General features: G+C 50.6%; 1 pseudogene; it reads left to right on the top strand.

Moving 5' to 3' along the window:
• The first annotated feature begins 201 nt into the window (after window positions 1-201).
• LOC144105665 (uncharacterized) lies at window positions 202-3033 on the top strand (annotated as a pseudogene).
• The last annotated feature ends 12144 nt before the right edge of the window (window positions 3034-15177 follow it).

Raw genomic sequence — 15177 nt, 5'->3', positions numbered from 1 at the left:
ATCGTGGAGGTCGTCGTAGCACTCGAAGGTCAAGGCAACACCGGCATAAGGAAGCATCGCATTACGAACTGGGACGCCTTTCGAAAGGCACTACCCGCGGTGCAACTGGACATTACGGACATCGAGCAATGGGCGGCCAACTTCGTTGAGACTATGGAAGGAGCTACCAAAGAGCTGGAGACGGGCGAACGGATAGACAAGATGGACAGCGGGCTGGCCCACTCGATAGAATCGAAGCAGTCCATAAAGGCGAGGTGGCAGAAGCGACGAACCAGCCGAAGTCTAAGGAAGAAGATTGTCGAGCTCAACAGGCAGATCGAGGTTCACTGCAGGGTGCTATGCACCCAACAGTGGAACGAGGTCTGCAACGAAGCCGACGGACAGATGCACAAGGGCAAGACGTGGAAAATACTGCAGCACCTCGATGAAACCAATACCAAGGGCCACCAACACAACCTGGCCAGGATCCTACACAATGCAATCTGCGAACACGGGAAGGACGAGGTCAAGCGAAGCTTGAACGCCAAGTATCTACCGACCACCCCCACGGAAAGACACCCGGATTACCAAGGCAACGAGAACGAGACGTTAGATCGAGACATCCAGACGTGGGAAGTCAGAGTTGCCCTGCAGGGTCTCAATGGCAGGTCCGCCGCGGGTCCCGATCGAGTGTCCAACAGAGCGCTCAAGAACCTCAACGAAGCGGCCATCGAAACGCTCACGAACTTCTACAACAAGTGCTGGCAAGCAGGAAGGCTGCCCAAGCAATGGAAAGCAGCCAAGACGATCCTCATCCCCAAGGCTGGCAAGCCGCCCAACATAGAGAACCTCAAGCCGATCTCGCTCACTGCGTGCGTGGGAAAGGTCCTCGAGCACGTTCCCATGAACAGTTGGCAGTGTTACCTGGAATAATCGGAGCTTTACCCCAATTCTATCATTGGGTTTCAGAACAAGCTCGGGATGCAATACGCCATGATTTTACTGAAGAACGAGATCATCGACGATACGACGGGCATCAAGAACAACAGAGCAATACTCGGGCTGGACTTGCAAAGTGCCTTCGATAAACTAAGGCACTCGGCTATCCTGGAAAAAGTGTCCAGACGAAACATTGGCAGGAGAACATACCATTACATCAAAGACTTCCTGACGGAACGGACCAACGAAATCTGCGCGGCAGACCTGCAGCCCGAAGAGAAGCAGCTGGGCAGCGTCAGAAATCTGCAGCGGTCGGTGCTCTCACCGCTACTCTTCAACCTCTTGATGATCGGGGTGGCCAACCGGTTAGAAAGCGTAGTGGGCGTCCGGCACGCCATCTAGCCGACAACGTTACGCTATGGGTACCGGGAGGAAGCGACGAACCCATTGAGACAACGCTGCAAGAAGCGGTCAACGCCATCGAGGAGCAGCTGGACGGGTCTGGACTCGTTTGCTCTCCGGCCAAGTCAGAACTGCTGGTGATACCACCGAAAGGAGCGGGCAGGAAAAGAAAGAATATGGAAGTCAAGTACGAGCGTCCCAAGATCACGGTCAAGACGGCGGGAGGCCATGTAATACCGGAGGTCGAGAAGATTCGAGTGCTCGGGCTGCTCATCCAGCGAAACCGAGTCAATGGTGAAACGGTCAACAAGCTAGCGGGCAAAGCGACCGCGGCAATGAGACTCATCAGGAGGGTGTCCAACAGAAAAGCGCTGATGAAGGAGGAGAGCCTGACTAGGCTCGTTCAATGCTTCGCAGTTAGCCACATAACGTACGTGGCCGCCTTCCACAACTGGAGGCCGAGCGAACGTAAGAAGGTAGACTACACCATACGCAAGGCGTATAATGCGGCACTCGGCCTCCTCGAGAGCACGACCACCAAAAAATTCATGGCGCTGGGAGTCCACAACACGCTGGACAAATTAGCCGAAGCACAGAGAACGGCGCAACTCGAGCGTCTCTCTGAAACGAGAACCGGAATACGTACTACGGGACCTTGGCCTCGAGCCGAGGGAAGGCACGCTGGAGAAAGACCTACCTATACCGGATAGCATCAACAGAAAGCTCAGGGTCTGCCCAATCCCGCGGAACGTGAACCCCGAGCACAACAAGGAGTGGAGGCTGGCGAGGGCCATGGCTCTCGTGGACCTCCACGCCAGAGAAGAAGGCGCCGTCTACGTGGACGCGGCGAAGTATCGAGGGAGCAGCGACGCATACGCGGCGGTGTTTGTCGGGGCATCGACAGGTGCAACGAAGACCGCGGCGACCGTCCGGACTCGAGAAGCGCACCAGGCAGATGAAGTGGCCATCGCCTTTGCCGTCTCCGATCCCGGATGCACTACTGTGTTGTGTGACTCTATAACGGCAGTGAAGAACTACGCCAAGGGTAGGGTATGTAGTGAGGCCACGCGCATACTGCGCAACGCCGAAGAGATCGGACGCAGAAGTGCTGTGTTGATCAAGTGGTTTCTGGCCCACATGGGCAGTGACGTGCCGGAACGCGGGAATGTGACCCACAACGAGACGGCCAACTCGATCGCGCGAGGACTAATCAACCGCCCCGCTTCAAGCACGGATGACTCGGAGTGTTGGTCGCAGTGCAGTGCCAAGGACAAGATGACCACCTGCAACAAAATAGTGAAATGGTACAGACTGAACAGACAGACTATGCCGCCACCTCACCCGGGGCTTACCCGGAGGGTGGCAGTGTTATATAGACAGTTACACACGAGGTTCCTGCTTACCGCGGGGCTAGCTAAGCACGTATGTCAGAGTGTGTACGCGAGTGACGTGTGTACACTGTGCGCGAAGGAGAGAGCCACCGCGGCTCACATCCTTTGGTACTGTAGTGTAAATCCGCGAGAAGCCAGCAAAAAGACGACAATGCCGCCGCAGCTAGAGGCTGCAACAAGGAGCTATGATCAAGAGACAAAACTCAAAGCCATACAGCAGGTCTCGGCAGCTCTAGAAAGGCAGCGACCGAGCGAAACCGAGGAGAAGGGGAGCAGCACACCCAGGAAGAGGGCGGCGGCCCTCTCGGACCCGCGGAAGTAGCGAGAGACCAAGACCTCGAACAGAATAACGCACGAGACTGACGTAGTGGCCGCGTCGCGGTAAAAGCTTGTCCTCCCTGCGTGGAGGGAGCCTAACCGATTCTGCAGGCATTTTCAATAAAGTTGTTCTCTCTCTCTTTCTTTAGCAATAGATACACCCGGTGACGAGGAGCCTTCGACGCATTGGCGAGAGTTCCTAGATCCAAGCATCGTAGGGCCACTATGCCACTTCTCACTACATGCCTGCAGTGAACAGCCTGTGGAAATGTTGTTAATATGTACCACAAAATCCGGGCATGCTAGATCAGGCCCTATCGAGAACCAACGCTCACCAATTCCAAAGAACCCGCCGCGGTGGCTGAGTGCATAGGGCGCTCGACTACTGATCTGGAGTTCCCGGGTTCGAACCTGACCGCGGCGGCTTCGTTTTTATGGAGGAAAAACGCTAAGCAGCCCGCGTGCTGTGCGATGTCAGCGCACGTTAAAGATCCCCAGGTGGTCGAAATTATTTCGGAGCCCTCTACTACGGCACCTCATTATTCCTTTCTTCTTTCACTCCCTCCTCTATCCCTTCCCTTACGGTGCGGTTCAGGTGTCCAACGATGTATGAGACATACTGAACCATTGTCTTTCCCCGAAAAACCAAACCAAAAGAAACCATTTCCAAAGAATAATGGGAGGTCGTTATGCCTAGCGATAACCTTAAACGCCGGCAAGGACAAGTAGCGAGGACTAACGCTGCGGCCACGACCAAAAGACTGCCGCGCTCGCCGCGGTGGCTGAGTTGTTAAAGCGTTCGTCTAGAGGCGGAGTACATGGGTTCGAATCCCACAGCGGTGGCCGCTTCTCAATGAAGGTGAAGCGGAACAGGCGCCAGGTGGATTAATTTATCCAGAAGCCGCCACAATGGCAGCTCTTTCTTCCTTTTTTTTCACACACCTCCTTTATTACTTTCCTTAGCCCTCTAGCCCTGTTCACCCTCTTTCCCTTCACCTAACCGAGAGACGTGGGAGACAGCCCTGCTCACCTGTTCTACGTTAGAGACGGAAAGAGCCCTTGCCGCTAGGCCCCGAGCTGCAGCGGAAGCCACAGCGGTCCCGGACTAGGAACATCTCCTAGAATTTTTAAGGGGCTGGCCCGGAAAGCTAGTGCCCACTCTCTCCTGCTAATTATTATCCTCATAATAAGCCTGGCTACACTCACTGCAGGGCAAAAGCCTCTCCCGTGTCTCTCTAATTAATCCTTTGCTGTGCCAGCAGCGCCCACCCTATGCCTGCGAACTTCTTAATCTGACTCGGTTACCCTTAGGGACGAGTGGCTATCTTGCCTTCGCATTACATGCGTGCCGAAGCCCATTTCTTCCTCTTGATTTCGACTAGGATGTCATTAACCCGCACGTTTGTTCCCTCACCCACTCTGCCAGCTTCCGGTCTCTTAGCTTTACACCTATCATTTTTCTTTTCATGGCTCGCTGAGGTGCCCTTAACTTAAGCTGAATCCTTTTTGCTAACCTCTACATTTCTGCTCCGAGTACCTGAGTACCTTTAAGATACAGCTTGCTTCTTGCCCACCTTCGCATTGAAGTCGCCCGTCAGTACAGTGTACTATCATTTTACTTTGTTCTTGCCGCCATAGAAACTTTCAAGGGTCTTGTCATCATGGCTGCATGTAGACGCGTAGGCCTGCACTACCTTCAGCTACTTTGCCAGCTATATCTTGATTAATGAGAAATCCCACACCTAGTTCTCGTCCATCCGCTAATCCGCGATAGCACAGTATGCGCCCGTCCTTAAGCACTGTATTCCACTCACCTGCCCTCCTAACTTTACGGAGCCCTATGGCATCCCATCTAATGGCCGCTAGCTCCTCGAACAGCACTGCTTGGCTAGCCTCATTAGATAAGGTTCAAGCGTTGAACGTTGCCAGGCTCATATTCCAATTGCGACCAGCCTGGAGCCAGAGATTCTAAGCACCCTCAGCTAAGTCAGAGGACTGACCGCCGCCTTGCTCAGGTTCTCCCCTGCTACCGGGGACTCAGGTCCGAGAGTTAATTGGTTTCTTCATATAAGGTTTTGGCCAAGTACTACACCTGGGTGGCCAAAACCTGTTCTGGTGAGGGAGTGCGTTGTCGGTTCTGGTCACCGAGCTCAGACCGCACCCCAGGCCTCGTTATTCAATTCCATCGACACGCGGTGGTATCCTGAAAATAACCATGATTAAACGTTTTCCCACACCACCACCTGTAGGGCGCGGTTCAGGCGTCCATTAATAATTCTGACACAGTTACTGTGGCATTTATTTCTCAAAACCAATCTTCATTTTTTTCGCTCTAGGAGGTGCACTCGAAAACCTCATTTATCTTTCGCTTTATAAAATAATTTCAATAACTCAATCGCTCAATGTGAGGATTGTTTTGCCGAAGCCACATCCAGGAGGCAAAGAACATTGTATAACAGTGGCGTGGTATACAATGTTTAGACCACCTGAGATTTTGCGAGAAGCGATGGCATCATTAACCAAAAGCGCCTTTTCATTCAGCATCCATGGAAACGCGGACGCCACGGCTAAGGTTGAATCCAGGGGCCTGATTACGTAATTGTCAATTAGGAAAATGTCAAAAACTTGTCGCAGTGGTGTCAATAAAGCTAGCTCCTATTGGTCGGTCGTGGCCGGCGGCCATATTGCTTTTTGCGTCATGGGTGGCTGCAGATGACGTCACTGATGTGGCAGAAGTCATGACGTTGCACACCATATTGTGCAGCTGATATTTGAGAGATTTTTGTCACAGTTTTGAGGCCGTCAATTTGACCGTTGCCTTTGTGACAGAAAATGGCGGTGGTGTACTCTGCGATACGACTGAGGCGAAGGAGGGCGCACGAAGACGTGTTTGACTTGCCGCACGAGCTGTTTCGACGCCTTTTTCGAGTGGAGAGGGAGACTGTGGATAGCTGTGTGACGAACTTGCCGATGAACTCGGAGGTTTGCGTGCGAGTGCGCTTGAGGTGCGGCGGCAGGTGCTTTGTGCACTGAGGTTCTTTGCCATGGGCGGCTTTCAAGCTGCCGTTGGTAGCGAGGCGCACGTCGGCATCGCTCAACCGACGGTGAGCAAATGCGTGCGGCAGGTATTGCAGGCAATCTGCTAACTTAGCGTGCAGAAGGAGTGGGTTCCCGCGGTCACCTCTCTGACACACAACTACATATAAATAAGACACGCTTATGCTGGCAAAGCACTTTATTTTTCCCGGGAAATGACACTTCGTGGTCATCTTTTCTTCCCCAAGGGGAAAGAAACAAACAACCACTCGTCACATATTGCAACACTTCCCCTTTTGGCATTTTTATCATCGATCGAAAGAGGCGAAAAACACGTTCTTCAACAAGTTGTCTTCGTGGATTTCGTACCAAGCGCTTCTTGCAAGTTCGCTCCGTAGGCATGTAGCCTTCATTGCATTCGTTCAAATTTTTCTGCGCACTAAGGTCAACCGCACAGTAGCTTCACTTCAGACGCCGCCTAACAAACAATAAACACGGCGTAGAATCGGCTGCTTTCGTGAAAAGCGGCTTGACGTTTTACCGCCGTCAGCGCATCCTCGCGGAAGCAAAAGTTATCCACCAGCCAATTTATTAGCACAACTTCGAACACTTTTTGTGTTGCTTAATATTTTCAGACTTTAAACACAATGTTATGTCAAAATAAAATATTAGTTATTTTCATCGTTGTTTATTTATTATTTATTTTTAAAAAAAATTTAGCCGACGGCCCCTCTAACGTTCTTGAGGCGACGCCCTGCTGTAATTGGCTGATTCCTCGTTGCGTCACGTGATGACGTCTCATCGTGCCGTCATTTCTTCGTCATTGTCAATAACGTGTGACAGAGTTTGTCACAGTTGCGTAATCTGGCCCCAGGTCGCCTAGCACTGCAGCCAAGCGCGGTTACTGAGCAACTCCAGAGGGACATGGGATCAAATACGAGCATCGGCGTCCTAGAATAAGATGTAAAATAAAAGCGCGCATGTTTTGTGCGACGTTAGCGCATGTGGGAGAACGTCAACGCGCACTTGCTCGAAACAAATCGTCGACGTCAAAAACTTTACTGACGAACTGACGAGTTCGGAGCAGAAACGCTGTTGGGCATCCGCACGGCCCCACTGTACTCTAGCGTTCCTGGAGACCATAATGCCTGCAGCCAGGTAGGCAGCGTTGGTCTGCACGACCGGGACCTCGGAGAACAGCACGATCTCCTAGATATAAACCATCACACTCTAGTTGGGGAGTTTATGCAGGGCCCGCAAAAGCAAGTCAGCCTTCTTCTTGCGTAGCGTGCTGTCTGTCTTTTAAGACTTGGACGAACTCGGTTTTGAACGAATCCTACGTTCGAATCCAAGATTCATTGCTTATAAACCAGGCCCTCGCATAGTCCTTGAGGGTGGTATAAACAAGACGCATCTTCCAGTCAGCGCCCCAGCCATCGTAGATGGCTATTCGGTCGTACTGGTCCAGCCAGTCTTTGGCGTGCTCGTGGGGCTGGTCGTGGAATTGGGGTAGCTCTGGCTGGTGGTTGAGCAGGACCGGCGGAACTGCAGCTGGAGGATTCATTGTGGTAGCCTTTCGTGTTGGATTAGATGCAGGGAGCAGTACAAATTCGAGAGGTATGCATTGCAATCCGCGACTGCCCTGGTAGACTGGCGAGTGTACCTTAGGTATATGTCCAGCGCATTTACTGAGGCTTGAAGGGGTTGTACGGTACATTTTCGACTTAGCCAGCTCCACCACCAGATGTCACGTTGCCGTTAAGCAGCCCAGAGTCCCGTTGGCGTTAAACGGCCGAGAGTCAGCAGCGGTGTAGCCCCGGAGGTGCGCTTCTACAATACGTATTCCTCTTCTTGATAGGTCTGTCCGTCTGCACGAAGGCAGGCGTCAATATGACAACCTCTAATAGACAGCTCCTTCAGCTCTTCTCGAAAGTGCGATGCAGCTGTATGCAGGGCTTTACATTGTCACTTTCGTTGCTCCTGCAACGTATTGTTTTCTTCATCACTGAAGAAAACGGCCAGAGACTGTCCGTTACTTTTTCAAAGGCTGAATTCAACATTCACTGCGGTGGAGTTAAATCGCTTCAATGGTAAGATTTATTTGAGCAGCAGGAGATTTTTGGTGGTGGTTAACAAAAGCAGTGCACGATCAAGTGTGTTCTGTAGTAGCAGCGAGAAAACAAAGATTCCAACTGACCAGACTTCTCAGAAATTAAGTCATTTTTGAAAACATCCGATTATTGCTGTTTCACTGTTCTGTCAATAGGTATGCTATCCCGTTATACATCGCCCACAAGCAATTCCTGTTACATGCTCTAAGATGCTTATGGTACATCTTTTGTTGGCTGGCCTTACATTCTTAGCGTCATGTCTACTGGTGCATGTCAATGTATCCGGTAACCTTGACATGTGTACATTTGACAATAATTTTATTCTAATCACAGCACTCCACGCTGGGAATTGAGCGAATTACCAAAGAATCAGTGAATCTGAACATCAAACCTTTTATGCGAAAGCATTTCTTGGCTCATTACTAGAAAAGCCGGTGGTGTGTGTTAGTGTATGTACTCACCGATAGCACAGAAAATGCCAGAGAAAAAGAGAAACTTTATTACAAGGAAGGCACTCTCGGTATGCCTATGGGTTGTGGTAGTGATGATGGTGAAAACATTTATTACGTATGTAGGGGACACGAAGTATGTTTGGATCAGCCTGTAAGGGACCTGCCCTTACAAGCCCTGGGTTGCCGCACGACGCCACTGCTCTCAAGTGTTAGTGTTCCTAAGGTACGTAATACTGGCAGCCCGGCCTGTAGCGCTGGTCTGCACAGCCGGATCCTTTGAGCGAAGCATGGTCTCCCAGTCCTCGCAGGTCTTCAGGTTCTCTAGGCACCGCGGGAGAGGGACCGCCGGGCAGAGGTAGATAATGTGGACGAAAGAGGCAAAGGGTTCTGGGCATAGAGTGCATGCAGGAGTTGGGAATGAGAGATGATAGTGGGCGTGGGTAAGGGTTGGGTGAAAGTGTTTGTGTAGTGTGCACCAAAGTGTTGCGTGTTGTTTCTAAGGACAGGTGGGGCGAGAGGTAGAGCTGGTGCAAGGAGTAGCTCTAGGCCTGAGTCAGCTCGCTGAATGTGTTCATGCGCTACTTCGTCAATCTCCGATCTGAAGGGCCCTGAGCCAGGTGTTAATATCCTCGGGCTCGAAGGTCGGCGGCCCACTTTCCGGGATTCCCGGAGTGCTCAGGCACCCAATTTAGCTCTACGTGGTGGGTGGCGGCGGGCGGGTGCTTCGGGCGATTCCAGTATGCCAGAAGCACGGAGATGGACTCAGCCTCGCACAAATTTTTGAACTGCAGTTTTATAGCCTGTTGTATCGGGCTTCCGAGCGGGTGATGGCAATTTCATTGGGGATTTCCTCATCCGCCTCTGGGCAGGTGTCAGGATGAGAGGTAGTATGAGGAGGGTGGCTGAAGAGTCCACAACGCCTGCGGTCAGTTCATCACTCGTGCAGGCAGCATCCACCTATACAGCGTCTGTCTCGGAGCTATACACTCCATTGAGTGCCTTCACACGGGCTCTGCGGCACTGATCATGGTGGGACGGGCGCATATTTGGTGGTAGTGGCTGGATGAGCAGCTCATGGTGAAGAGGTCAAGGGATAGGGAAGAGGGTTGTGTTCTTGGCCGGTATTTTGATTTCCAGGGAGTCCAGGATATACCAGCCTGTGAAGGTTTGTGAGAGTCTGATGTTTTGAGTCTGTCGGTAGGCCTCCACGAGTTTCGCGATCATGTTGTGGAGGTGCAGGCCTAGCACTAAGTCTGTCAATGTTTTGAGGTGAAGATAAAGCGCGACCTTGAATTTCACGCTGATCAAGGCATCCAAAGCTTTTTTTATGTCGAGCTTGCATTGTTGGATCTGTGGATTAGTTTAGAGCACACGGCTGAGGACGAAGGCATGGATGAGGCACACAAATCGTGCCCCTTTGGTGGCACGAAACTCTGCGGATGAGGTGCCATATCGCGCTCGCAACATATTTGAGTTTCTGGAGGATGGTAGTGTTTTTGCCATCGTTCTGGATGTCCAGGCACAATAAGCGGAGGGTGTCAACCTCGAATGCCGGGTCCCCACTCACTTCAAAGACAATTGGAGAGCGGCGGTTCTTAGGTCGGGTGAGGAGCAGCTCGAGCTTCTCTGGGGAGCAAGAGTGTCTATTGTTTCGTGCATAATCTTGAGTGAGGCTGGCTGCTTCCATTAAGATGTTCTCTATGCTGCCGTCACTGCCGTGTGGTGGTGCACATCTTGGTATCGGCGCCGTAAACACTGCGCTCCAGGTGAGGAATAGATGCCAGTTTTGGGGCGAGGGGGTACGGGTGGCGTTAAACAGGGAGAGGACGAACCGTTGAGGGGTGCTGGTACACTGAAGCGTGTAGGAGGAGGACGACAGGGGGCCGAACTTTTTTCAGGCATGAGCTCAGTGAGGAATGCTTAAATGTAAGTGTACGTTTTCTCAACACAATAAATGGTGATAGGGCAGTCATGATCGCGTGATGCTCAATACGATCAAAAGCTTTATATAGAGATCCACAGCTATTAGTGCATTGGTGTGGCACGGAAGAAGCGGGTCGAAACGTCCGTGAGTTGCAGCATGGCGTCTTGTGCTTATAGATGTAGATGAAATCTCACCATGCTGTGCGGATATAGTTTGTTGTCCGCCATGTGCCTCGTGAGTCTCGTTAAGACAATATGCTCGAAGATCTTGCCGAGGCATGAAGTTAGCGAAATCGGGCGAAGATTTTGGAGTCAAAGTTGTTTTTTTTAGTTTCGGTTTGAATATCACCTTCGCGTGGCACCAGGAATGCGGGAGGATGCCTTCCTTCAAGCACAGGTTGAAGTATTGAGCACTTAGCTTGATCGAGTTGTCATCCAGAATACGGACCTTGACGTTTGTGATTTGTTCTGCACCTGATTTGGAGTTGATTCGGAGGACCAGGAGGCCCGCTTTCACTACCCTTTCCGTGATATCTGTGCAGAGTGGGGGACTGGCTGGTCCTATGAAGAGGGGCAGAAGTGTGGGGAACCTGGAGTTATGTATGTGGTTTGAAGTCTGTCCAGGAGCGCCTCGCGATTGTCAATTTGTTCGCATGTGAGGAGTGTCGCGTGGTGTTGTGTCACTGATTTGGTGTGTGTGGGCTCAATGACGTGTCGGAGGAGCTTGCATGCGAGTATGCAGCACAAGCTTCCGGCGACGCCGTCACATATACGCCCTCGTTCGATTGGCAGAGTTCCTCAGATTGCTGTCGGATTTTTGTCTGCAGCTTGGTAGGCCACTTTTTAAGTGTCCTTTAGTGTTTATTGCCTTTCCAGCGTGTCAGGAGGCTGTGATAAGCCTCCTTGAGGTGGGCGAGGCGTTTGTGCAGGAAAGGGATTTCGGTAGTAGTTTCAATTTGTTGCGTGTTTTGCTGAACCTCATGCTGGAGTGGTTGTAGCCAGGCGTCGCTGTTGAGTGATGCACCCAGGATGAACTGAGTGAAAGAGGAGATATTCTGAGAAAGAATGAGAGGACAGGGGAGAAAGTGCGTAATTTGAGCCAAAGGCTTGCCTGTAGATTGCCCATACACATGTTCGGTGCGGGGCATAGCTCACACGAGGCCTTGCAGGCCTTTGTCAGCTCGCTGAAAGTCTGACCAAACCCTTTCGTGAATCCCGGGCGTGGGAAGGCGTCAGAATCCGGTTTAAAGATATCTCTGGCTAACATATTTTTGGCCTCGTTTCCAGAATTCTGAGAGCGCGCGGAAATCCACGAGAGGGGGGTGGGGGGAGGTACTCCTGGCAAGTCCAGTATTCAAAAAGCAGGGACGACAATTTGGCCTCCTACGAAATTTTGAATTCTACTTTTTGAATCGAAGTTATAGGTTCGAACCGACCCCAACGCTCGCGTTGCTATGGAGGCAAAACGCGTCCAAAAAATTAAAAAAATTATTCGGGCCCTCAACCCTGTGCGCTGGCTCAGCCTTTATGGCACTTGTCTACTGAGCCCGAGTATCCGGGTTCGAGTACGACCACGGCGGCCACGTTTTGATGGAGGATAATAATAATTTTATTGGTGCGGAAAGGAGATAGCACAGTATCTGTCTCATATATCGTTTGACACCTGAACCGCGCCGTAAGGAAAGAGATAAAGGAAGAAGTGAAAGAAGAAAGGAAGAAAGAGGTGCTGTAGTGGAGGGCTCCGGAAAAATTTCGACCACATGGTGATCTTGAACGTGCACTGACAACGCACAGCACACGGGCGCCTTAGAGTTTTGTCGTTCCGGGACGTGGCACGACTTCTTCTAGCCACATCTTCTTTGAGACAATTCTCAAGTCATGCGGCGCGTTCTTCTGGCGTTTCTTGAGCGCGTTGTCTCTTCCTCGCTTTTCGTTGTTGCGTCTTATTCGCATTCTCTATAACGACTACAATACACCGAGGCGAAGGGCATATAGAGATGCACCCTCCCTCCCCTACCCGCGAGGCGACACCACATCTCCCTCTACCCCAGAGGAGCACATCTGGTGGAGCGAGCGGCGACGACAACGGCGTCGACGGTGGCGCCATCTGTTGGAGCGCGGCTGCTGCGGTGCTATGCTACGAGGGATCAACGTCGTTCGTCAGCCACCGCACACGGCTGCCTGCATATGGCATACGGCGCGACGAGCCGAGTGGTTCGCTCGCTGGCGTAGTAAAGCTTTCGCTTTAAAATTGTAGCTTTTAAGCAAAATCCCTGATTATGCTGAGGGGATAAATAACAGGGAGATAGAGAATAGAGAGCTGAGAGTGTGTTTGTAGGGTATATATTACTTTGTGGGCAAAATGATATGTTTGAATTATCATCCACTCTTGAGATAATACACTCCATGCACTCCAACACGCGGCAAACACAGCTCGACAATAGTAGTGCCACGATGCCGAACTAAGGCTTACCAGTTTTCTTTCTTTCCAAAAACAATATCAGAATGTAACGGGCTCCCGCGTGACGTGGTCAGCTTGACAAACCAAGATGTCTTCTTATCTGCTGTCGTGTCGCTGTTATAGACGCAGTGTCTTTGTTCATTCTCTTACTTTTGCATTTTTGTATTCTTAAGAAGCGCAGACTGTTTGTTATTGCTTCTGTGCTCGCTTTTTATTTTGTGTGTGCTTAATTTGTTGCAACGAATTATATCAACGATGTATTGTTCCACTCCTGCCATGGCTACCAAATAGCGGCTGACAGTATTGAATAAAATAAAAATAAAAAATATAATTTCTTAGCCGCTACTGTGAGACCAAGGGTGTTCCCCGTGGTACCTCCACTGAAGTTGCTCATTTTTCCATTCACAACATTGTGCCTCGTCATGGAGCCGCAACAGTCGTATTAACTGGCAGGAGAACCGAGTTTACATCGGCACTTACGAGCGAGGTATTACGACTCAGTTGTACCAGCCATCGCAAAACTACAGCTTACCATCCGCAAACCAACGGACTGACTGAGTGGCTTAACAAGTTAATGTCGATATGGTTTCTATGTATGTCGATGAAGACCCTGCGAAGTGGGACCGGACACTGCCTTACATCACGTTCGCGTGCGACACTGCGCTCCACGAAACGACACGCTTAACTCCATTCCATTTGGTGCGCAGTCGCGAAGCCCTGACCATGCTGGACGCCATTCTTCTTCCAGATCCTACTCCCACTTCTGTCGTAGACGCTGACCAATATGTTCGTGACGCTGAAGCCGCTCGCCAAGTTGCTCGACAGCGAATCCAGTGCCAGCAACAACGCGACGCCGAGCGTCACAACCTCCGCCGCAGGAAGGGGTGATATACACACCCGGTGACCAATTCTGGGCATGGAGCCCGATCCATTTGCGAGGCCGATTTGAGAAGCTTATTCGCCGTTTCTTTGGTCCATACCAGGTGTGACGCCACCTCAGCGCGGTGATCTACGAGGTGCATCCTCAAGGAACTGTCCGGTTGTCTTGACAACCGCCGTCCGAAGTAGTACACGTGGTCTGAATGAAGCCGTATTACTCCCCTTAGCCCCTTTCCACGAAGCCGCTCGCGCCGTTAACGTTCCGCCTTACGTATGTTTTTCCCCGGGGGCGCGTGAGGCATCGAGTCGATGCGCCTTGTAAGGGAGGGGGGCAATGCCACACTGCTGGCTTACTGCTGACACTCTGCCGGCGCCACCTGGTGGCTGAAGCTGTCTCCCAGCGGGTGACCGAACGTCTTCTTTGGCTCGAATGAGCGCGGCTGTTCGGCAAGCGTCGCCCCTGTAAACGTCTTTGCTTCCCGCTTCCTGCTACGTTTGTCGGTGACAATATTGAATAGTGGCTCAAAATTTATTAGTCCGGAGAAAGGTTTTGCAGTGTGTGCTGATGAAAGTATATCGGCTTTATGGTTTTGATTTTCTTGCCAAAAAATGTAATTATTTCAGTGATCACTACAGTACTCATGTTGTTCATATTTTCATTTTGAAGTTGTGGAACAGGCGTTCAGACTTCACAGTGAAAGAGACACAATGTTAGGCGGCCTATGTGTTCAGATCCACAAACCCTGATAAACCTGACCATTCAGTCTCTAAATGATTTGAAAAGACAATGATTCAAAATAAATTGTTTTGCCGCACACGGTTAAAAAAAACAAAAGCATGTATTCTGATGAGCACGGTTATTAATTGTTGTTGTCAATTTGGTACATACCCACGGTGGGAAAATAAGTATTGGTTTTAATGTTGTTCCGACCCTAATCTTCTTCAGTCATCTTTTTTTTTCTTTACTGGTCTCCATGGCAGGATTCCTTTCTTAGTTCTTCATAGAACTGGAAGTTCTTTCCACGAAAGCATATATTTTAGAAGAAAGGAAAGAGGAGGAGACAGCAAAAAAAAACATCAGTTCAAGGAAGAACATTTCCCAAAGAGAGAAAACAAAATGTCATAAAACGAGCACATCTTGACCTTGAAGTCTTTTATTTCATTACAGGTACAAAACGTTTTCTCTAATTTTTAGCAATATATTTATCCTGCTAGAAAGTGTTAAAAAAAGCGTTGGTGTAAAGATCAAATATCGATGAGAGGCAATTGCTAAACGCGCGTGAAAG

This window comes from Amblyomma americanum, chromosome 9 (assembly GCF_052857255.1).
Source record: "Amblyomma americanum isolate KBUSLIRL-KWMA chromosome 9, ASM5285725v1, whole genome shotgun sequence".
NCBI classification, from domain to species: Eukaryota; Metazoa; Arthropoda; class Arachnida; order Ixodida; family Ixodidae; genus Amblyomma; species Amblyomma americanum.
The sequence above is the reverse complement of the archived record's forward strand: the minus strand, read 5'-3'. Positions and strand labels throughout refer to the sequence as shown.